This window comes from Lithobates pipiens, unplaced genomic scaffold (genome assembly GCF_037356315.1).
Source record: "Lithobates pipiens isolate NorthernLeopardFrog02 unplaced genomic scaffold, aLitPip1_a1.2 Scaffold_8, whole genome shotgun sequence".
Taxonomy (NCBI): Eukaryota; Metazoa; Chordata; class Amphibia; order Anura; family Ranidae; genus Lithobates; species Lithobates pipiens.
In genome coordinates this window covers 568,199,079-568,221,028 of record NW_027507903.1, presented here as the reverse complement: position 1 = coordinate 568,221,028, position 21,950 = coordinate 568,199,079, and the positions used below count along the sequence as shown (strand labels likewise).

The 21,950-nt window shown below is 45.8% G+C and overlaps 9 non-coding genes across 9 annotated transcripts in view; 2 read left to right on the top strand and 7 right to left on the bottom strand.

Annotated features, from left to right (window-relative positions):
* Window positions 1–759: 759 nt before the first annotated feature.
* On the bottom strand, window positions 760–831 carry TRNAE-UUC (transfer RNA glutamic acid (anticodon UUC)). The gene has a single exon. It is a non-coding gene; the product is annotated as a tRNA-Glu (tRNA).
* Window positions 832–6,324: 5,493 nt separating this feature from the next.
* On the bottom strand, window positions 6,325–6,396 carry TRNAE-UUC (transfer RNA glutamic acid (anticodon UUC)). Its single transcript has one exon. It is a non-coding gene; the product is annotated as a tRNA-Glu (tRNA).
* Window positions 6,397–6,516: 120 nt separating this feature from the next.
* On the top strand, window positions 6,517–6,589 carry TRNAM-CAU (transfer RNA methionine (anticodon CAU)). The gene has a single exon. It is a non-coding gene; the product is annotated as a tRNA-Met (tRNA).
* A 4,374-nt stretch (window positions 6,590–10,963) lies between these two features.
* Window positions 10,964–11,036, top strand: TRNAM-CAU (transfer RNA methionine (anticodon CAU)). The gene has a single exon. It is a non-coding gene; the product is annotated as a tRNA-Met (tRNA).
* A 3,069-nt stretch (window positions 11,037–14,105) lies between these two features.
* On the bottom strand, window positions 14,106–14,177 carry TRNAE-UUC (transfer RNA glutamic acid (anticodon UUC)). Its single transcript has one exon. It is a non-coding gene; the product is annotated as a tRNA-Glu (tRNA).
* A 3,280-nt stretch (window positions 14,178–17,457) lies between these two features.
* On the bottom strand, window positions 17,458–17,529 carry TRNAE-UUC (transfer RNA glutamic acid (anticodon UUC)). Its single transcript has one exon. It is a non-coding gene; the product is annotated as a tRNA-Glu (tRNA).
* Window positions 17,530–19,683: 2,154 nt separating this feature from the next.
* Window positions 19,684–19,755, bottom strand: TRNAE-UUC (transfer RNA glutamic acid (anticodon UUC)). Its single transcript has one exon. It is a non-coding gene; the product is annotated as a tRNA-Glu (tRNA).
* Window positions 19,756–20,796: 1,041 nt separating this feature from the next.
* TRNAE-UUC (transfer RNA glutamic acid (anticodon UUC)) lies at window positions 20,797–20,868 on the bottom strand. The gene has a single exon. It is a non-coding gene; the product is annotated as a tRNA-Glu (tRNA).
* Window positions 20,869–21,909: 1,041 nt separating this feature from the next.
* TRNAE-UUC (transfer RNA glutamic acid (anticodon UUC)) overlaps window positions 21,910–21,950 on the bottom strand; it is a 72-nt gene continuing 31 nt past the window's right edge. Inside the window, exon 1 of the tRNA in view lies at window positions 21,910–21,950. This exon is cut by the window's right edge and continues 31 nt beyond it. This is a non-coding gene — a tRNA (tRNA-Glu).

Here is a 21,950-nt window from a genome sequence, read left to right as displayed (position 1 = left end):
GATGGAAAATTGACCGGAAGATCAAGCTTTCAGTGCTCTTTTGCCTTCCACCATATTCCACCCAGCTAAAATCTTTAGCTCTGCATCCAACAGACCTTGCAAGATACAATGTCTACTCATCCTGGAACAACAGAGGCATTTTCCATCTATGTGACATGCTTCCCTTAGTTTCATCACACAGAAAGAACAAAGCACCGAGGAATTCAAAAGGGCTTTTTCAAAGGTGTGGAAAAAAAAGATGATGTCTCTGTCAGAGAATGGTTTGCAGAAGATTGGCACATAGATATTTGCCAATGCAAATGTGCAGAAGAGCGAGAACGGCCGAGAAACTTCATGTGCTAGTACGCATGTGCGTACGCCAAAGCGCACACAATGCGTGACAATTTCTGGTGCCCAGTGGCCTATTTAAAGCTAGCAGCATAAGCCATTAGTTGCTGGATGATCTTCAGCTTCCCCTGTGAGTTCCTGTGATCCTGATATTATTCATGTGTGAAAATTCATGTGCCAGTGCGCATATACGTACGCCAAAGCGCGTGCATGAGCCATTAGTTGCTGGATGAACTTCAGCTTGCCCTGTGAGTTCCTGTGTTCCTGATAGTATTTCATTTCCTATCCTGACCCGGCTTGACCTGTCTTGTCTGCATCCCTGGCTTTGACCCTTGGTACTTTGACAAGAAGGGAATGATTGGAGGTTACAATGGAAAAACAGCTTTGAGGTTTCAGCACTAGGAGTGTGCGGGTCGTTAAAAGGACTTGCATTTCCCATACCGGGAGTCGAACCCGGGCCGCCTGGGTGAAAACCAGGAATCCTAACCGCTAGACCATATGGGAAAACTAGCTGCATTGATTTGAGAAAAATAGAGAAAACCAAAGTGAAAAAAAGATGTGCCACCGCCATCAGCTTCCAAGTATGGTGGCCAGCTATGACACACATATCACTTTGACTAATTGGCCTCGTTAGCGCAGCAGGTAGCGCATCAGTCTCATAATCTGAAGGTCGTGAGTTCGATCCTCACACGGGGCACTACTCTCTAACCATTTTGTGAGCCTTGGGGTCCTTAATCTATGAAAAACACTACTCTTCATCCCTTAGGTCTTGTAGGAAACCATATGGATGGAAAATTGACCGCAAGATCAAGCTTTCAGTGCTCTTTTGCCTTCCACCATATTCCACCCAGCTAAAATCTTTAGCTCTGCATCCAACAGACCTTGCAAGATACAATGTCTACTCATCCTGGAACAACAGAGGCATTTTCCATCTATGTGACATGCTTCCCTTAGTTTCATCACACAGAAAGAACAAAGCACCGAGGAATTCAAAAGGGCTTTTTCAAAGGTGTGGAAAAAAAAGATGATGTCTCTGTCAGAGAATGGTTTGCAGAAGATTGGCACATAGATATTTGCCAATGCAAATGTGCAGAAGAGCGAGAACGGCCGAGAAACTTCATGTGCTAGTACGCATGTGCGTACGCCAAAGCGCACACAATGTGTGACAATTTCTGGTGCCCAGTGGCCTATTTAAAGCTAGCAGCATAAGCCATTAGTTGCTGGATGATCTTCAGCTTCCCCTGTGAGTTCCTGTGATCCTGATATTATTCATGTGTGAAAATTCATGTGCCAGTGCGCATATACGTACGCCAAAGCGCGTGCATGAGCCATTAGTTGCTGGATGAACTTCAGCTTGCCCTGTGAGTTCCTGTGTTCCTGATAGTATTTGTTTTCCTGTCCTGACCCGGCTTGACCTGTCTTGTCTGCATCCCTGGCTTTGACCCTTGGTACTTTGACAACAACGGAATGATTGGAGGTTACAATGGAAAAACAGCTTTGAGGTTTCAGCACTAGGAGTGTGCGGGTCGTTAAAAGGACTTGCATTTCCCATACCGGGAGTGGAACCCGGGCCGCCTGGGTGAAAACCAGGAATCCTAACCGCTAGACCATATGGGAAAACTAGCTGCCTTGCTTTGAGAAAACTAGAGAAAACCAAAGGGAAAAAAAGATGTGCCACCGCCATCAGCTTCCAAGTATGGTGGCCAGCTATGACACACATATCATTTTCACTAATTGGCCTCGTTAGCACAGCAGGTAGCGTGTCAGTCTCATAATCTGAAGGTCGTGAGTTCGATCCTCACATGGGGCACTACTGTCTAACCATTTTGTGAGCCTTGGGGTCCTTAATCTATGAAAAACACTACTCTTCATCCCTTAGGTCTTGTAGGAAACCATATGGATGGAAAATTGACCGGAAGATCAAGCTTTCAGTGCTCTTTTGCCTTCCACCATATTCCACCCAGCTAAAATCTTTAGCTCTGCATCCAACAGACCTTGCAAGATACAATGTCTACTCATCCTGGAACAACAGAGGCATTTTCCATCTATGTGACATGCTTCCCTTAGTTTCATCACACAGAAAGAACAAAGCACCGAGGAATTCAAAAGGGCTTTTTCAAAGGTGTGGAAAAAAAAGATGATGTCTCTGTCAGAGAATGGTTTGCAGAAGATTGGCACATAGATATTTGCCAATGCAAATGTGCAGAAGAGCGAGAACGGCCGAGAAACTTCATGTGCTAGTACGCATGTGCGTACGCCAAAGCGCACACAATGCGTGACAATTTCTGGTGCCCAGTGGCCTATTTAAAGCTAGCAGCATAAGCCATTAGTTGCTGGATGATCTTCAGCTTCCCCTGTGAGTTCCTGTGATCCTGATATTATTCATGTGTGAAAATTCATGTGCCAGTGCGCATATACGTACGCCAAAGCGCGTGCATGAGCCATTAGTTGCTGGATGAACTTCAGCTTGCCCTGTGAGTTCCTGTGTTCCTGATAGTATTTGATTTCCTATCCTGACCCGGCTTGACCTGTCTTGTCTGCATCCCTGGCTTTGACCCTTGGTACTTTGACAAGAAGGGAATGATTGGAGGTTACAATGGAAAAACAGCTTTGAGGTTTCAGCACTAGGAGTGTGCGGGTCGTTAAAAGGACTTGCATTTCCCATACCGGGAGTGGAACCCGGGTCGCCTGGGTGAAAACCAGGAATCCTAACCGCTAGACCATATGGGAAAACTAGCTGCCTTGCTTTGAGAAAACTAGAGAAAACCAAAGGGAAAAAAAGATGTGCCACCGCCATCAGCTTCCAAGTATGGTGGCCAGCTATGACACACATATCATTTTCACTAATTGGCCTCGTTAGCACAGCAGGTAGCGTGTCAGTCTCATAATCTGAAGGTCGTGAGTTCGATCCTCACATGGGGCACTACTGTCTAACCATTTTGTGAGCCTTGGGGTCCTTAATCTATGAAAAACACTACTCTTCATCCCTTAGGTCTTGTAGGAAACCATATGGATGGAAAATTGACCGGAAGATCAAGCTTTCAGTGCTCTTTTGCCTTCCACCCTATTCCACCCAGCTAAAATCTTTAGCTCTGCATCCAACAGACCTTGCAAGATACAATGTCTACTCATCCTGGAACAACAGAGGCATTTTCCATCTATGTGACATGCTTCCCTTAGTTTCATCACACAGAAAGAACAAAGCACCGAGGAATTCAAAAGGGCTTTTTCAAAGGTGTGGAAAAAAAAGATGATGTCTCTGTCAGAGAATGGTTTGCAGAAGATTGGCACATAGATATTTGCCAATGCAAATGTGCAGAAGAGCGAGAACGGCCGAGAAACTTCATGTGCTAGTACGCATGTGCGTACGCCAAAGCGCACACAATGCGTGACAATTTCTGGTGCCCAGTGGCCTATTTAAAGCTAGCAGCATAAGCCATTAGTTGCTGGATGATCTTCAGCTTCCCCTGTGAGTTCCTGTGATCCTGATATTATTCATGTGTGAAAATTCATGTGCCAGTGCGCATATACGTACGCCAAAGCGCGTGCATGAGCCATTAGTTGCTGGATGAACTTCAGCTTGCCCTGTGAGTTCCTGTGTTCCTGATAGTATTTGATTTCCTATCCTGACCCGGCTTGACCTGTCTTGTCTGCATCCCTGGCTTTGACCCTTGGTACTTTGACAAGAAGGGAATGATTGGAGGTTACAATGGAAAAACAGCTTTGAGGTTTCAGCACTAGGAGTGTGCGGGTCGTTAAAAGGACTTGCATTTCCCATACCGGGAGTCGAACCCGGGCCGCCTGGGTAAAAACCAGGAATCCTAACCGCTAGACCATATGGGAAAACTAGCTGCATTGATTTGAGAAAAATAGAGAAAACCAAAGTGAAAAAAAGATGTGCCACCGCCATCAGCTTCCAAGTATGGTGGCCAGCTATGACACACATATCACTTTCACTAATTGGCCTCGTTAGCGCAGCAGGTAGCGTGTCAGTCTCATAATCTGAAGGTCGTGAGTTCGATCCTCACACGGGGCACTACTCTCTAACCATTTTGTGAGCCTTGGGGTCCTTAATCTATGAAAAACACTACTCTTCATCCCTTAGGTCTTGTAGGAAACCATATGGATGGAAAATTGACCGGAAGATCAAGCTTTCAGTGCTCTTTTGCCTTCCACCATATTCCACCCAGCTAAAATCTTTAGCTCTGCATCCAACAGACCTTGCAAGATACAATGTCTACTCATCCTGGAACAACAGAGGCATTTTCCATCTATGTGACATGCTTCCCTTAGTTTCATCACACAGAAAGAACAAAGCACCGAGGAATTCAAAAGGGCTTTTTCAAAGGTGTGGAAAAAAAAGATGATGTCTCTGTCAGAGAATGGTTTGCAGAAGATTGGCACATAGATATTTGCCAATGCAAATGTGCAGAAGAGCGAGAACGGCCGAGAAACTTCATGTGCTAGTACGCATGTGCGTACGCCAAAGCGCACACAATGTGTGACAATTTCTGGTGCCCAGTGGCCTATTTAAAGCTAGCAGCATAAGCCATTAGTTGCTGGATGATCTTCAGCTTCCCCTGTGAGTTCCTGTGATCCTGATATTATTCATGTGTGAAAATTCATGTGCCAGTGCGCATATACGTACGCCAAAGCGCGTGCATGAGCCATTAGTTGCTGGATGAACTTCAGCTTGCCCTGTGAGTTCCTGTGTTCCTGATAGTATTTCATTTCCTGTCCTGACCCGGCTTGACCTGTCTTGTCTGCATCCCTGGCTTTGACCCTTGGTACTTTGACAACAAGGGAATGATTGGAGGTTACAATGGAAAAACAGCTTTGAGGTTTCAGCACTAGGAGTGTGCGGGTCGTTAAAAAGACTTGCATTTCCCATACCGGGAGTCGAAACCGGGCCGCCTGGGTGAAAACCAGGAATCCTAACCGCTAGACAATATGGGAAAACTAGCTGCATTGATTTGAGAAAAATAGAGAAAACCAAAGTGAAAAAAAGATGTGCCACCGCCATCAGCTTCCAAGTATGGTGGCCAGCTATGACACACATATCACTTTCACTAATTGGCCTCGTTAGTGCAGCAGGTAGCGCGTCAGTCTCATAATCTGAAGGTCGTGAGTTTGATCCTCACACGGGGCACTACTCTCTAACCATTTTGTGAGCCTTGGGGTCCTTAATCTATGAAAAACACTACTCTTCATCCCTTAGGTCTTGTAGGAAACCATATGGATGGAAAATTGACCGGAAGATCAAGCTTTCAGTGCTCTTTTGCCTTCCACCATATTCCACCCAGCTAAAATCTTTAGTTCTGCATCCAACAGACCTTGCAAGATACAATGTCTACTCATCCTGGAACAACAGAGGCATTTTCCATCTATGTGACATGCTTCCCTTAGTTTCATCACACAGAAAGAACAAAGCACCGAGGAATTCAAAAGGGCTTTTTCAAAGGTGTGGAAAAAAAAGATGATGTCTCTGTCAGAGAATGGTTTGCAGAAGATTGGCACATAGATATTTGCCAATGCAAATGTGCAGAAGAGCGAGAACGGCCGAGAAACTTCATGTGCTAGTACGCATGTGCGTACGCCAAAGCGCACACAATGCGTGACAATTTCTGGTGCCCAGTGGCCTATTTAAAGCTAGCAGCATAAGCCATTAGTTGCTGGATGATCTTCAGCTTCCCCTGTGAGTTCCTGTGATCCTGATATTATGCATGTGTGAAAATTCATGTGCCAGTGCGCATATACGTACGCCAAAGCGCGTGCATGAGCCATTAGTTGCTGGATGAACTTCAGCTTGCCCTGTGAGATCCTGTGTTCCTGATAGTATTTCATTTCCTGTCCTGACCCGGCTTGACCTGTCTTGTCTGCATCCCTGGCTTTGACCCTTGGTACTTTGACAAGAAGGGAATGATTGGAGGTTACAATGGAAAAACAGCTTTGAGGTTTCAGCACTAGGAGTGTGCGGGTCGTTAAAAGGACTTGCATTTCCCATACCGGGAGTCGAACCCGGGCCGCCTGGGTGAAAACCAGGAATCCTAACCGCTAGACCATATGGGAAAACTAGCTGCCTTGCTTTGAGAAAAATAGAGAAAACCAAAGGGAAAAAAAGATGTGCCACCGCCATCAGCTTCCAAGTATGGTGGCCAGCTATGACACACATATCACTTTCACTAATTGGCCTCGTTAGCGCAGCAGGTAGCGCGTCAGTCTCATAATCTGAAGGTCGTGAGTTCGATCCTCACACGGGGCACTACTCTCTAACCATTTTGTGAGCCTTGGGGTCCTTAATCTATGAAAAACACTACTCTTCATCCCTTAGGTCTTGTAGGAAACCATATGGATGGAAAATTGACCGGAAGATCAAGCTTTCAGTGCTCTTTTGCCTTCCACCATATTCCACCCAGCTAAAATCTTTAGCTCTGCATCCAACAGACCTTGCAAGATACAATGTCTACTCATCCTGGAACAACAGAGGCATTTTCCATCTATGTGACATGCTTCCCTTAGTTTCATCACACAGAAAGAACAAAGCACCGAGGAATTCAAAAGGGCTTTTTCAAAGGTGTGGAAAAAAAAGATGATGTCTCTGTCAGAGAATGGTTTGCAGAAGATTGGCACATAGATATTTGCCAATGCAAATGTGCAGAAGAGCGAGAACGGCCGAGAAACTTCATGTGCTAGTACGCATGTGCGTACGCCAAAGCGCACACAATGCGTGACTATTTCTGGTGCCCAGTGGCCTATTTAAAGCTAGCAGCATAAGCCATTAGTTGCTGGATGATCTTCAGCTTCCCCTGTGAGTTCCTGTGATCCTGATATTATTCATGTGTGAAAATTCATGTGCCAGTGCGCATATACGTACGCCAAAGCGCGTGCATGAGCCATTAGTTGCTGGATGAACTTCAGCTTGCCCTGTGAGTTCCTGTGTTCCTGATAGTATTTCATTTCCTGTCCTGACCCGGCTTGACCTGTCTTGTCTGCATCCCTGGCTTTGACCCTTGGTACTTTGACAACAAGGGAATGATTGGAGGTTACAATGGAAAAACAGCTTTGAGGTTTCAGCACTAGGAGTGTGCGGGTCGTTAAAAGGACTTGCATTTCCCATACCGGGAGTCGAACCCGGGCCGCCTGGGGTGAAAACCAGGAATCCTAACCGCTAGACCATATGGGAAAACTAGCTGCCTTGTTTTGAGAAAAATAGAGAAAACCAAAGGGAAAAAAAGATGTGCCACCGCCATCAGCTTCCAAGTATGGTGGCCAGCTATGACACACATATCATTTTCACTAATTGGCCTCGTTAGCGCAGCAGGTAGCGCGTCAGTCTCATAATCTGAAGGTCGTGAGTTCGATGCTCACACGGGGCACTACTCTCTAACCATTTTGTGAGCCTTGGGGTCCTTAATCTATGAAAAACACTACTCTTCATCCCTTAGGTCTTGTAGGAAACCATATGGATGGAAAATTGACGGGAAGATCAAGCTTTCAGTGCTCTTTTGCCTTCCACCATATTCCACCCAGCTAAAATCTTTAGCTCTGCATCCAACAGACCTTGCAAGATACAATGTCTACTCATCCTGGAACAACAGAGGCATTTTCCATCTATGTGACATGCTTCCCTTAGTTTCATCACACAGAAAGAACAAAGCACCGAGGAATTCAAAAGGGCTTTTTCAAAGGTGTGGAAAAAAAAGATGATGTCTCTGTCAGAGAATGGTTTGCAGAAGATTGGCACATAGATATTTGCCAATGCAAATGTGTAGAAGAGCGAGAACGGCCGAGAAACTTCATGTGCTAGTACGCATGTGCGTACGCCAAAGCGCACACAATGCGTGACAATTTCTGGTGCCCAGTGGCCTATTTAAAGCTAGCAGCATCAGCCATTAGTTGCTGGATGATCTTCAGCTTCCCCTGTGAGTTCCTGTGATCCTGATATTATGCATGTGTGAAAATTCATGTGCCAGTGCGCATATACGTACGCCAAAGCGCGTGCATGAGCCATTAGTTGCTGGATGAACTTCAGCTTGCCCTGTGAGTTCCTGTGTTCCTGATAGTATTTCATTTCCTGCCCTGACCCGGCTTGACCTGTCTTGTCTGCATCCCTGGCTTTGACCCTTGGTACTTTGACAACAAGGGAATGATTGGAGGTTACAATGGAAAAACAGCTTTGAGGTTTCAGCACTAGGAGTGTGCGGGTCGTTAAAAGGAATTGCGTTTCCCATACCGGGAGTCGAACCCGGGACGCCTGGGTGAAAACCAGGAATCCTAACCGCTAGACCATATGGGAAAACTAGCTGCCTTGCTTTGAGAAAAATAGAGAAAGCCAAAGGGAAAAAAAGATGTGCCACCGCCATCAGCTTCCAAGTATGGTGGCCAGCTATGACACACATATCACTTTCACTAATTGGCCTCGTTAGCGCAGCAGGTAGCACGTCAGTCTCATAATCTGAAGGTCGTGAGTTCGATCCTCACTCGGGGCACTACTCTCTAACCATTTTGTGAGCCTTGGGGTCCTTAATCTATGAAAAACACTACTCTTCATCCCTTAGGTCTTGTAGGAAACCATATGGATGGAAAATTGACCGGAAGATCAAGCTCTCAGTGCTCTTTTGCCTTCCACCATATTCCACCCAGCTAAAATCTTTAGCTCTGCATCCAACAGACCTTGCAAGATACAATGTCTACTCATCCTGGAACAACAGAGACATTTTCCATCTATGTGACATGCTTCCCTTAGTTTCATCACACAGAAAGAACAAAGCACCGAGGAATTCAAAAGGGCTTTTTCAAAGGTGTGGAAAAAAAAGATGATGTCTCTGTCAGAGAATGGTTTGCAGAAGATTGGCACATAGATATTTGCCAATGCAAATGTGCAGAAGAGCGAGAACGGCCGAGAAACTTCATGTGCTAGTACGCATGTGCGTACGCCAAAGCGCACACAATGCGTGACAATTTCTGGTGCCCAGTGGCCTATTTAAAGCTAGCAGCATAAGCCATTAGTTGCTGGATGATCTTCAGCTTCCCCTGTGAGTTCCTGTGATCCTGATATTATGCATGTGTGAAAATTCATGTGCCAGTGCGCATATACGTACGACAAAGCGCGTGCATGAGCCATTAGTTGCTGGATGAACTTCAGCTTGCCCTGTGAGTTCCTGTGTTCCTGATAGTATTTCATTTCCTGTCCTGACCCGGCTTGACCTGTCTTGTCTGCATCCCTGGCTTTGACCCTTGGTACTTTGACAACAAGGGAATGATTGGAGGTTACAATGGAAAAACAGCTTTGAGGTTTCAGCACTAGGAGTGTGCGGGTCGTTAAAAGGACTTGCATTTCCCATACCGGGAGTCGAACCCGGGCCGCCTGGGTGAAAACCAGGAATCCTAACCGCTAGACCATATGTGAAAACTAGCTGCCTTGCTTTGAGAAAAATAGAGAAAACCAAAGGGAAAAAAAGATGTGCCACCGCCATCAGCTTCCAAGTATGGTGGCCAGCTATGACACACATATCACTTTCACTAATTGGCCTCATTAGCGCAGCAGGTAGCGCGTCAGTCTCATAATCTGAAGGTTGTGAGTTCGATCCTCACACAGGGCACTACTCTCTAACCATTTTGTGAGCCTTGGGGTCCTTAATCTATGAAAAACACTACTCTTCATCCCTTAGGTCTTGTAGGAAACCATATGGATGGAAAATTGACCGGAAGATCAAGCTTTCAGTGCTCTTTTGCCTTCCACCATATTCCACCCAGCTAAAATCTTTAGCTCTGCATCCAACAGACCTTGCAAGATACAATGTCTACTCATCCTGGAACAACAGAGGCATTTTCCATCTATGTGACATGCTTCCCTTAGTTTCATCACACAGAAAGAACAAAGCACAGAGGAATTCAAAAGGGCTTTTTCAAAGGAGTGGAAAAAAAAGATGATGTCTCTGTCAGAGAATGGTTTGCAGAAGATTGGCACATAGATATTTGCCAATGCAAATGTGCAGAAGAGCGAGAACGGCCGAGAAACTTCATGTGCTAGTACGCATGTGCGTACGCCAAAGCGCACACAATGCGTGACAATTTCTGGTGCCCAGTGGCCTATTTAATGGCATAAGCCATTAGTTGCTGGATGATCTTCAGCTTCCCCTGTGAGTTCCTGTGATCCTGATATTATTCATGTGTGAAAATTCATGTGCCAGTGCGCATATACGTACGCCAAAGCGCGTGCATGAACCATTAGTTGCTGGATGAACTTCAGCTTGCCCTGTGAGTTCCTGTGTTCCTGATAGTATTTCATTTCCTGTCCTGACCCGGCTTGACCTGTCTTGTCTGCATCCCTGGCTTTGACCCTTGGTACTTTGACAACAAGGGAATGATTGGAGGTTACAATGGAAAAACAGCTTTGAGGTTTCAGCACTAGGAGTGTGCGGGTCGTTAAAAGGACTTGCATTTCCCATACCGGGAGTCGAACCCAGGCCGCCTGGGTGAAAACCAGGAATCCTAACCGCTAGACCATATGGGAAAACTAGCTACCTTGTTTTGAGAAAAATAGAGAAAACCAAAGGGAAAAAAAGATGTGCCACCGCCATCAGCTTCCAAGTATGGTGGCCAGATAAGACACACATATCACATTCACTAATTGGCCTCGTTAGCGCAGCAGGTAGCGCGTCAGTCTCATAATCTGAAGGTCGTGAGTTCGATCCTCACACGGGGCACTACCCTCTAACCATTTTGTGAGCCTTGGGGTCCTTAATCTATGAAAAACACTACTCTTCATCCCTTAGGTCTTGTAGGAAACCATATGGATGGAAAATTGACCGGAAGATCAAGCTTTCAGTGCTCTTTTGCCTTCCACCATATTCCACCCAGCTAAAATCTTTAGCTCTGCATCCAACAGACCTTGCAAGATACAATGTCTACTCATCCTGGAACAACAGAGGCATTTTCCATCTATGTGACATGCTTCCCTTAGTTTCATCACACAGAAAGAACAAAGCACCGAGGAATTCAAAAGGGCTTTTTCAAAGGTGTGGAAAAAAAAGATGATGTCTCTGTCAGAGAATGGTTTGCAGAAGATTGGCACATAGATATTTGCCAATGCAAATGTGCAGAAGAGCGAGAACGGCCGAGAAACTTCATGTGCTAGTACGCATGTGCGTACGCCAAAGCGCACACAATGCGTGACAATTTCTGGTGCCCAGTGGCCTATTTAATGGCATAAGCCATTAGTTGCTGGATGATCTTCAGCTTCCCCTGTGAGTTCCTGTGATCCTGATATTATTCATGTGTGAAAATTCATGTGCCAGTGCGCATATACGTACGCCAAAGCGCGTGCATGAGCCATTAGTTGCTGGATGAACTTCAGCTTGCCCTGTGAGTTCCTGTGTTCCTGATAGTATTTCATTTCCTGTCCTGACCCGGCTTGACCTGTCTTGTCTGCATCCCTGGCTTTGACCCTTGGTACTTTGACAACAAGGGAATGATTGGAGGTTACAATGGAAAAACAGCTTTAAGGTTTCAGCACTAGGAGTGTGCGGGTCGTTAAAAGGACTTGCATTTCCCATACCGGGAGTCGAACCCAGCCCGCCTGGGTGAAAAGCAGGAATCCTAACCGCTAGACCATATGGGAAAACTAGCTGCCTTGCTTTGAGAAAAATAGAGAAAACCAAAGGGAAAAAAAGATGTGCCACCGCCATCAGCTTCCAAGTATGGTGGCCAGATATGACACACATATCACGTTCACTAATTGGCCTCTTTAGCGCAGCAGGTAGCGCGTCAGTCTCATAATCTGAAGGTCGTGAGTTCGATCCTCACATGGGGCACTACTCTCTAACCATTTTGTGAGCCTTGGGGTCCTTAATCTATGAAAAACACTACTCTTCATCCCTTAGGTCTTGTAGGAAACCATATGGATGGAAAATTGACCGGAAGATCAAGCTTTCAGTGCTCTTTTGCCTTCCACCATATTCCACCCAGCTAAAATCTTTAGCTCTGCATCCAACAGACCTTGCAAGATACAATGTCTACTCATCCTGGAACAACAGAGGCATTTTCCATCTATGTGACATGCTTCCCTTAGTTTCATCACACAGAAAGAACAAAGCACCGAGGAATTCAAAAGGGCTTTTTCAAAGGTGTGGAAAAAAAAGATGATGTCTCTGTCAGAGAATGGTTTGCAGAAGATTGGCACATAGATATTTGCCAATGCAAATGTGCAGAAGAGCGAGAACGGCCGAGAAACTTCATGTGCTAGTACGCATGTGCGTACGCCAAAGCGCACACAATGCGTGACAATTTCTGGTGCCCAGTGGCCTATTTAAAGCTAGCAGCATAAGCCATTAGTTGCTGGATGATCTTCAGCTTCCCCTGTGAGTTCCTGTGATCCTGATATTATTCATGTGTGAAAATTCATGTGCCAGTGCGCATATACGTACGCCAAAGCGCGTGCATGAGCCATTAGTTGCTGGATGAACTTCAGCTTGCCCTGTGAGTTCCTGTGTTCCTGATAGTATTTCATTTCCTGTCCTGACCCTGCTTGACCTGTCTTGTCTGCATCCCTGGCTTTGACCCTTGGTACTTTGACAACAAGGGAATGATTGGAGGTTACAATGGAAAAACAGCTTTGAGGTTTCAGCACTAGGAGTGTGCGGGTCGTTAAAAGGACTTGCATTTCCCATACCGGTAGTCGAACCCGGGCCGCCTGGGGTGAAAACCAGGAATCCTAACCGCTAGACCATATGGAAAAAATAGCTGCCTTACTTTGAGAAAAATATAGAAAACCAAAGGGAAAAAAAGATGTGCCACCGCCATCAGCTTCCAAGTATGGTGGCCAGCTATGACACACATATCACGTTCACTAATTGGCCTCGTTAGCGCAGCAGGTAGCGCGTCAGTCTCATAATCTGAAGGTCGTGAGTTCGATGCTCACACGGGGCACTACTCTGTAACCATTTTGTGAGCCTTGGGGTCCTTAATCTATGAAAAACACTACTCTTCATCCCTTAGGTCTTGTAGGAAACCATATGGATGGAAAATTGACGGGAAGATCAAGCTTTCAGTGCTCTTTTGCCTTCCACCATATTCCACCCAGCTAAAATCTTTAGCTCTGCATCCAACAGACCTTGCAAGATACAATGTCTACTCATCCTGGAACAACAGAGGCATTTTCCATCTATGTGACATGCTTCCCTTAGTTTCATCACACAGAAAGAACAAAGCACCGAGGAATTCAAAAGGGCTTTTTCAAAGGTGTGGAAAAAAAAGATGATGTCTCTGTCAGAGAATGGTTTGCAGAAGATTGGCACATAGATATTTGCCAATGCAAATGTGTAGAAGAGCGAGAACGGCCGAGAAACTTCATGTGCTAGTACGCATGTGCGTACGCCAAAGCGCACACAATGCGTGACAATTTCTGGTGCCCAGTGGCCTATTTAAAGCTAGCAGCATAAGCCATTAGTTGCTGGATGATCTTCAGCTTCCCCTGTGAGTTCCTGTGATCCTGATATTATGCATGTGTGAAAATTCATGTGCCAGTGCGCATATACGTACGCCAAAGCGCGTGCATGAGCCATTAGTTGCTGGATGAACTTCAGCTTGCCCTGTGAGTTCCTGTGTTCCTGATAGTATTTCATTTCCTGCCCTGACCCGGCTTGACCTGTCTTGTCTGCATCCCTGGCTTTGACCCTTGGTACTTTGACAACAAGGGAATGATTGGAGGTTACAATGGAAAAACAGCTTTGAGGTTTCAGCACTAGGAGTGTGCGGGTCGTTAAAAGAACTTGCATTTCCCATACCGGGAGTCGAACCCGGGCCGCCTGGGTGAAAACCAGGAATCCTAACCGCTAGACCATATGGGAAAACTAGCTGCCTTGCTTTGAGAAAAATAGAGAAAGCCAAAGGGAAAAAAAGATGTGCCACCGCCATCAGCTTCCAAGTATGGTGGCCAGCTATGACACACATATCACTTTCACTAATTGGCCTCGTTAGCGCAGCAGGTAGCACGTCAGTCTCATAATCTGAAGGTCGTGAGTTCGATCCTCACTCGGGGCACTACTCTCTAACCATTTTGTGAGCCTTGGGGTCCTTAATCTATGAAAAACACTACTCTTCATCCCTTAGGTCTTGTAGGAAACCATATGGATGGAAAATTGACCGGAAGATCAAGCTTTCAGTGCTCTTTTGCCTTCCACCATATTCCACCCAGCTAAAATCTTTAGCTCTGCATCCAACAGACCTTGCAAGATACAATGTCTACTCATCCTGGAACAACAGAGGCATTTTCCATCTATGTGACATGCTTCCCTTAGTTTCATCACACAGAAAGAACAAAGCACAGAGGAATTCAAAAGGGCTTTTTCAAAGGTGTGGAAAAAAAAGATGATGTCTCTGTCAGAGAATGGTTTGCAGAAGATTGGCACATAGATATTTGCCAATGCAAATGTGCAGAAGAGCGAGAACGGCCGAGAAACTTCATGTGCTAGTACGCATGTGCGTACGCCAAAGCGCACACAATGCGTGACAATTTCTGGTGCCCAGTGGCCTATTTAAAGCTAGCAGCATAAGCCATTAGTTGCTGGATGATCTTCAGCTTCCCCTGTGAGTTCCTGTGATCCTGATATTATTCATGTGTGAAAATTCATGTGCCAGTGCGCATATACGTACGCCAAAGCGCGTGCATGAGCCATTAGTTGCTGGATGAACTTCAGCTTGCCCTGTGAGTTCCTGTGTTCCTGATAGTATTTCATTTCCTGTCCTGACCCGGCTTGACCTGTCTTGTCTGCATCCCTGGCTTTGACCCTTGGTACTTTGACAACAAGGGAATGATTGGAGGTTACAATGGAAAAACAGCTTTGAGGTTTCAGCACTAGGAGTGTGCGGGTCGTTAAAAGGACTTGCATTTCCCATACCGGGAGTCGAACCCAGGCCGCCTGGGGTGAAAATCAGGAATCCTAACCGCCAGACCATATGGGAAAACTAGCTGCCTTGTTTTGAGAAAAATAGAGAAAAATAGAGAAAACCAAAGGGAAAAAAAGATGTGCCACCGCCATCAGCTTCCAAGTATGGTGGCCAGCTATGACACACATATCACATTCACTAATTGGCCTCGTTAGCGCAGCAGGTAGCGCGTCAGTCTCATAATCTGAAGGTTGTGAGTTCGATCCTCACATGGGGCACTACTCTCTAACCATTTTGTGAGCCTTGGGGTCCTTAATCTATGAAAAACACTACTCTTCATCCCTTAGGTCTTGTAGGAAACCATATGGATGGAAAATTGACCGGAAGATCAAGCTTTCAGTGCTCTTTTGCCTTCCACCATATTCCACCCAGCTAAAATCTTTAGCTCTGCATCCAACAGACCTTGCAAGATACAATGTCTACTCATCCTGGAACAACAGAGGCATTTTCCATCTATGTGACATGCTTCCCTTAGTTTCATCACACAGAAAGAACAAAGCACCGAGGAATTCAAAAGGGCTTTTTCAAAGGTGTGGAAAAAAAAGATGATGTCTCTGTCAGAGAATGGTTTGCAGAAGATTGGCACATAGATATTTGCCAATGCAAATGTGCAGAAGAGCGAGAACTGCCGAGAAACTTCATGTGCTAGTACGCATGTGCGTACGCCAAAGCGCACACAATGCGTGACAATTTCTGGTGCCCAGTGGCCTATTTAAAGCTAGCAGCATAAGCCATTAGTTGCTGGATGATCTTCAGCTTCCCCTGTGAGTTCCTGTAATCCTGATATTATTCATGTGTGAAAATTCATGTGCCAGTGCGCATATACGTAAACGCCAAAGCGCGTGCATGAGCCATTAGTTGCTGGATGAACTTCAGCTTGCCCTGTGAGTTCCTGTGTTCCTGATAGTATTTCATTTCCTGTCCTGACCCGGCTTGACCTGTCTTGTCTGCATCCCTGGCTTTGACCCTTGGTACTTTGACAACAAGGGAATGATTGGAGGTTACAATGCAAAAACAGCTTTAAGGTTTCAGCACTAGGAGTGTGCGGGTCGTTAAAAGGACTTGCATTTCCCATACCGGGAGTCGAACCCGGTCCGCCTGTGTGAAAACCAGGAATCCTAACCGCTAGACCATATGGGAAAACTAGCTGCCTTGATTTGAGAAAAATAGAGAAAACCAAAGGGAAAAAAAGATGTGCCACCACCATCAGCTTCCAAGTATGGTGGCCAGCTATGACACACATATCACTTTCACTAATTGGCCTCGTTAGTGCAGCAGGTAGCGCGTCAGTCTCATAATCTGAAGGTCGTGAGTTCGATCCTCACACGGGGCACTACCCTCTAACCATTTTGTGAGCCTTGGGGTCCTTAATCTATGAAAAACACTACTCTTCATCCCTTAGGTCTTGTAGGAAACCATATGGATGGAAAATTGACCGGAAGATCAAGCTTTCAGTGCTCTTTTGCCTTCCACCATATTCCACCCAGCTAAAATCTTTAGCTCTGCATCCAACAGACCTTGCAAGATACAATGTCTACTCATCCTGGAACAACAGAGGCATTTTCCATCTATGTGACATGCTTCCCTTAGTTTCATCACACAGAAAGAACAAAGCACCGAGGAATTCAAAAGGGCTTTTTCAAAGGTGTGGAAAAAAAAGATGATGTCTCTGTCAGAGAATGGTTTGCAGAAGATTGGCACATAGATATTTGCCAATGCAAATGTGCAGAAGAGCGAGAACGGCCGAGAAACTTCATGTGCTAGTACGCATGTGCGTACGCCAAAGCGCACACAATGCGTGACAATTTCTGGTGCCCAGTGGCCTATTTAAAGCTAGCAGCATAAGCCATTAGTTGCTGGATGATCTTCAGCTTCCCCTGTGAGTTCCTGTGATCCTGATATTATTCATGTGTGAAAATTCATGTGCCAGTGCGCATATACGTACGCCAAAGCGCGTGCATGAGCCATTAGTTGCTGGATGAACTTCAGCTTGCCCTGTGAGTTCCTGTGTTCCTGATAGTATTTCATTTCCTGTCCTGACCCGGCTTGACCTGTCTTGTCTGCATCCCTGGCTTTGACCCTTGGTACTTTGACAACAAGGGAATGATTGGAGGTTACAATGGAAAAACAGCTTTAAGGTTTCAGCACTAGGAGTGTGCGGGTCGTTAAAAGGACTTGCATTTCCCATACCGGGAGTCGAACCCGGGCCGCCTGGGTGAAAACCAGGAATCCTAACCGCTAGACCATATGGGAAAACTAGCTGCCTTGTTTTGAGAAAAATAGAGAAAACCAAAGGGAAAAAAAGATGTGCCACCGCCATCAGCTTCCAAGTATGGTGGCCAGCTATGACACACATATCACTTTCACTAATTGGCCTCGTTAGTGCAGCAGGTAGCGCGTCAGTCTCATAATCTGAAGGTCGTGAGTTCGATCCTCACACGGGGCACTACCCTCTAACCATTTTGTGAGCCTTGGGGTCCTTAATCTATGAAAAACACTACTCTTCATCCCTTAGGTCTTGTAGGAAACCATATGGATGGAACATTGACCGGAAGATCAAGCTTTCAGTGCTCTTTTGCCTTCCACCATATTCCACCCAGCTAAAATCTTTAGCTCTGCATCCAACAGACCTTGCAAGATACAATGTCTACTCATCCTGGAACAACAGAGGCATTTTCCATCTATGTGACATGCTTCCCTTAGTTTCATCACACAGAAAGAACAAAGCACCGAGGAATTCAAAAGGGCTTTTTCAAAGGTGTGGAAAAAAAAGATGATGTCTCTGTCAGAGAATGGTTTGCAGAAGATTGGCACATAGATATTTGCCAATGCAAATGTGCAGAAGAGCGAGAACGGCCGAGAAACTTCATGTGCTAGTACGCATGTGCGTACGCCAAAGCGCACACAATGCGTGACAATTTCTGGTGCCCAGTGGCCTATTTAAAGCTAGCAGCATAAGCCATTAGTTGCTGGATGATCTTCAGCTTCCCCTGTGAGTTCCTGTGATCCTGATATTATTCATGTGTGAAAATTCATGTGCCAGTGCGCATATACGTACGCCAAAGCGCGTGCATGAGCCATTAGTTGCTGGATGAACTTCAGCTTGCCCTGTGAGTTCCTGTGTTCCTGATAGTATTTGTTTTCCTGTCCTGACCCGGCTTGACCTGTCTTGTCTGCATCCCTGGCTTTGACCCTTGGTACTTTGACAACAAGGGAATGATTGGAGGTTACAATGGAAAAACAGCTTTGAGGTTTCAGCACTAGGAGTGTGCGGGTCGTTAAAAGGACTTGCATTTCCCATACCGGGAGTCGAACCCGGGCCGCCTGGGTGAAAACCAGGAATCGTAACCGCTAGACCATATGGGAAAACTAGCTGCCTTGTTTTGAGAAAAATAGAGAAAACCAAAGGGAAAAAAAGATGTGCCACCGCCATCAGCTTCCAAGTATGGTGGCCAGCTATGACACACATATCAATTTCACTAATTGGCCTCGTTAGTGCAGCAGGTAGCGCGTCAGTCTCATAATCTGAAGGTCGTGAGTTCGATCCTCACACGGGGCACTACCCTCTAACCATTTTGTGAGCCTTGGGGTCCTTAATCTATGAAAAACACTACTCTTCATCCCTTAGGTCTTGTAGGAAACCATATGGATGGAACATTGACCGGAAGATCAAGCTTTCAGTGCTCTTTTGCCTTCCACCATATTCCACCCAGCTAAAATCTTTAGCTCTGCATCCAACAGACCTTGCAAGATACAATGTCTACTCATCCTGGAACAACAGAGGCATTTTCCATCTATGTGACATGCTTCCCTTAGTTTCATCACACAGAAAGAACAAAGCACCGAGGAATTCAAAAGGGCTTTTTCAAAGGTGTGGAAAAAAAAGATGATGTCTCTGTCAGAGAATGGTTTGCAGAAGATTGGCACATAGATATTTGCCAATGCAAATGTGCAGAAGAGCGAGAACGGCCGAGAAACTTCATGTGCTAGTACGCATGTGCGTACGCCAAAGCGCACACAATGCGTGACAATTTCTGGTGCCCAGTGGCCTATTTAAAGCTAACAGCATAAGCCATTAGTTGCTGGATGATCTTCAGCTTCCCCTGTGAGTTCCTGTGATCCTGATATTATTCATGTGTGAAAATTCATGTGCCAGTGCGCATATACGTACGCCAAAGCGCGTGCATGAGCCATTAGTTGCTGGATGAACTTCAGCTTGCCCTGTGAGTTCCTGTGTTCCTGATAGTATTTGTTTTCCTGTCCTGACCCGGCTTGACCTGTCTTGTCTGCATCCCTGGCTTTGACCCTTGGTACTTTGACAACAACGGAATGATTGGAGGTTACAATGGAAAAACAGCTTTGAGGTTTCAGCACTAGGAGTGTGCGGGTCGTTAAAAGGACTTGCATTTCCCATACCGGGAGTCGAACCCGGGCCGCCTGGGTGAAAACCAGGAATCCTAACCGCTAGACCATATGGGAAAACTAGCAGCCTTGTTTTGAGAAAAATAGAGAAAACCAAAGGGAAAAAAAGATGTGCCACCGCCATCAGCTTCCAAGTATGGTGGCCAGCTATGACACACATATCACTTTCACTAATTGGCCTCGTTAGTGCAGCAGGTAGCGCGTCAGTCTCATAATCTGAAGGTCGTGAGTTCGATCCTCACACGGGGCACTACCCTCTAACCATTTTGTGAGCCTTGGGGTCCTTAATCTATGAAAAACACTACTCTTCATCCCTTAGGTCTTGTAGGACACCATATGGATGGAACATTGACCGGAAGATCAAGCTTTCAGTGCTCTTTTGCCTTCCACCATATTCCACCCAGCTAAAATCTTTAGCTCTGCATCCAACAGACCTTGCAAGATACAATGTCTACTCATCCTGGAACAACAGAGGCATTTTCCATCTATGTGACATGCTTCCCTTAGTTTCATCACACGGAAAGAACAAAGCACCGAGGAATTCAAAAGGGCTTTTTCAAAGGTGTGGAAAAAAAAGATGATGTCTCTGTCAGAGAATGGTTTGCAGAAGATTGGCACATAGATATTTGCCAATGCAAATGTGCAGAAGAGCGAGAACGGCCGAGAAACTTCATGTGCTAGTACGCATGTGCGTACGCCAAAGCGTACACAATGCGTGACAATTTCTGGTGCCCAGTGGCCTATTTAAAGCTAGCAGCATAAGCCATTAGTTGCTGGATGATCTTCAGCTTCCCCTGTGAGTTCCTGTGATCCTGATATTATTCATGTGTGAAAATTCATGTGCCAGTGCGCATATACGTACGCCAAAGCGCGTGCATGAGCCATTAGTTGCTGGATGAACTTCAGCTTGCCCTGTGAGTTCCTGTGTTCCTGATAGTATTTCATTTCCTGTCCTGACCCGGCTTGACCTGTCTTGTCTGCATCCCTGGCTTTGACCCTTGGTACTTTGACAACAAGGGAATGATTGGAGGTTACAATGGAAAAACAGCTTTGAGGTTTCAGCACTAGGAGTGTGCGGGTTGTTAAAAGGACTTGCATTTCCCATACCGGGAGTCGAACCCGGGCCGCCTGGGTGAAAACCAGGAATCCTAACCGCTAGACCATATGGGAAAACTAGCTGCCTTGTTTTGAGAAAAATAGAGAAAACCAAAGGGAAAAAAAGATGTGCCACCGCCATCAGCTTCCAAGTATGGTGGCCAGCTATGACACACATATCAATTTCACTAATTGGCCTCGTTAGTGCAGCAGGTAGCGCGTCAGTCTCATAATCTGAAGGTCGTGAGTTCGATCCTCACACGGGGCACTACCCTCTAACCATTTTGTGAGCCTTGGGGTCCTTAATCTATGAAAAACACTACTCTTCATCCCTTAGGTCTTGTAGGAAACCATATGGATGGAACATTGACCGGAAGATCAAGCTTTCAGTGCTCTTTTGCCTTCCACCATATTCCACCCAGCTAAAATCTTTAGCTCTGCATCCAACAGACCTTGCAAGATACAATGTCTACTCATCCTGGAACAACAGAGGCATTTTCCATCTATGTGACATGCTTCCCTTAGTTTCATCACACAGAAAGAACAAAGCACCGAGGAATTCAAAAGGGCTTTTTCAAAGGTGTGGAAAAAAAAGATGATGTCTCTGTCAGAGAATGGTTTGCAGAAGATTGGCACATAGATATTTGCCAATGCAAATGTGCAGAAGAGCGAGAACGGCCGAGAAACTTCATGTGCTAGTACGCATGTGCGTACGCCAAAGCGCACACAATGCGTGACAATTTCTGGTGCCCAGTGGCCTATTTAAAGCTAACAGCATAAGCCATTAGTTGCTGGATGATCTTCAGCTTCCCCTGTGAGTTCCTGTGATCCTGATATTATTCATGTGTGAAAATTCATGTGCCAGTGCGCATATACGTACGCCAAAGCGCGTGCATGAGCCATTAGTTGCTGGATGAACTTCAGCTTGCCCTGTGAGTTCCTGTGTTCCTGATAGTATTTGTTTTCCTGTCCTGACCCGGCTTGACCTGTCTTGTCTGCATCCCTGGCTTTGACCCTTGGTACTTTGACAACAACGGAATGATTGGAGGTTACAATGGAAAAACAGCTTTGAGGTTTCAGCACTAGGAGTGTGCGGGTCGTTAAAAGGACTTGCATTTCCCATACCGGGAGTCGAACCCGGGCCGCCTGGGTGAAAA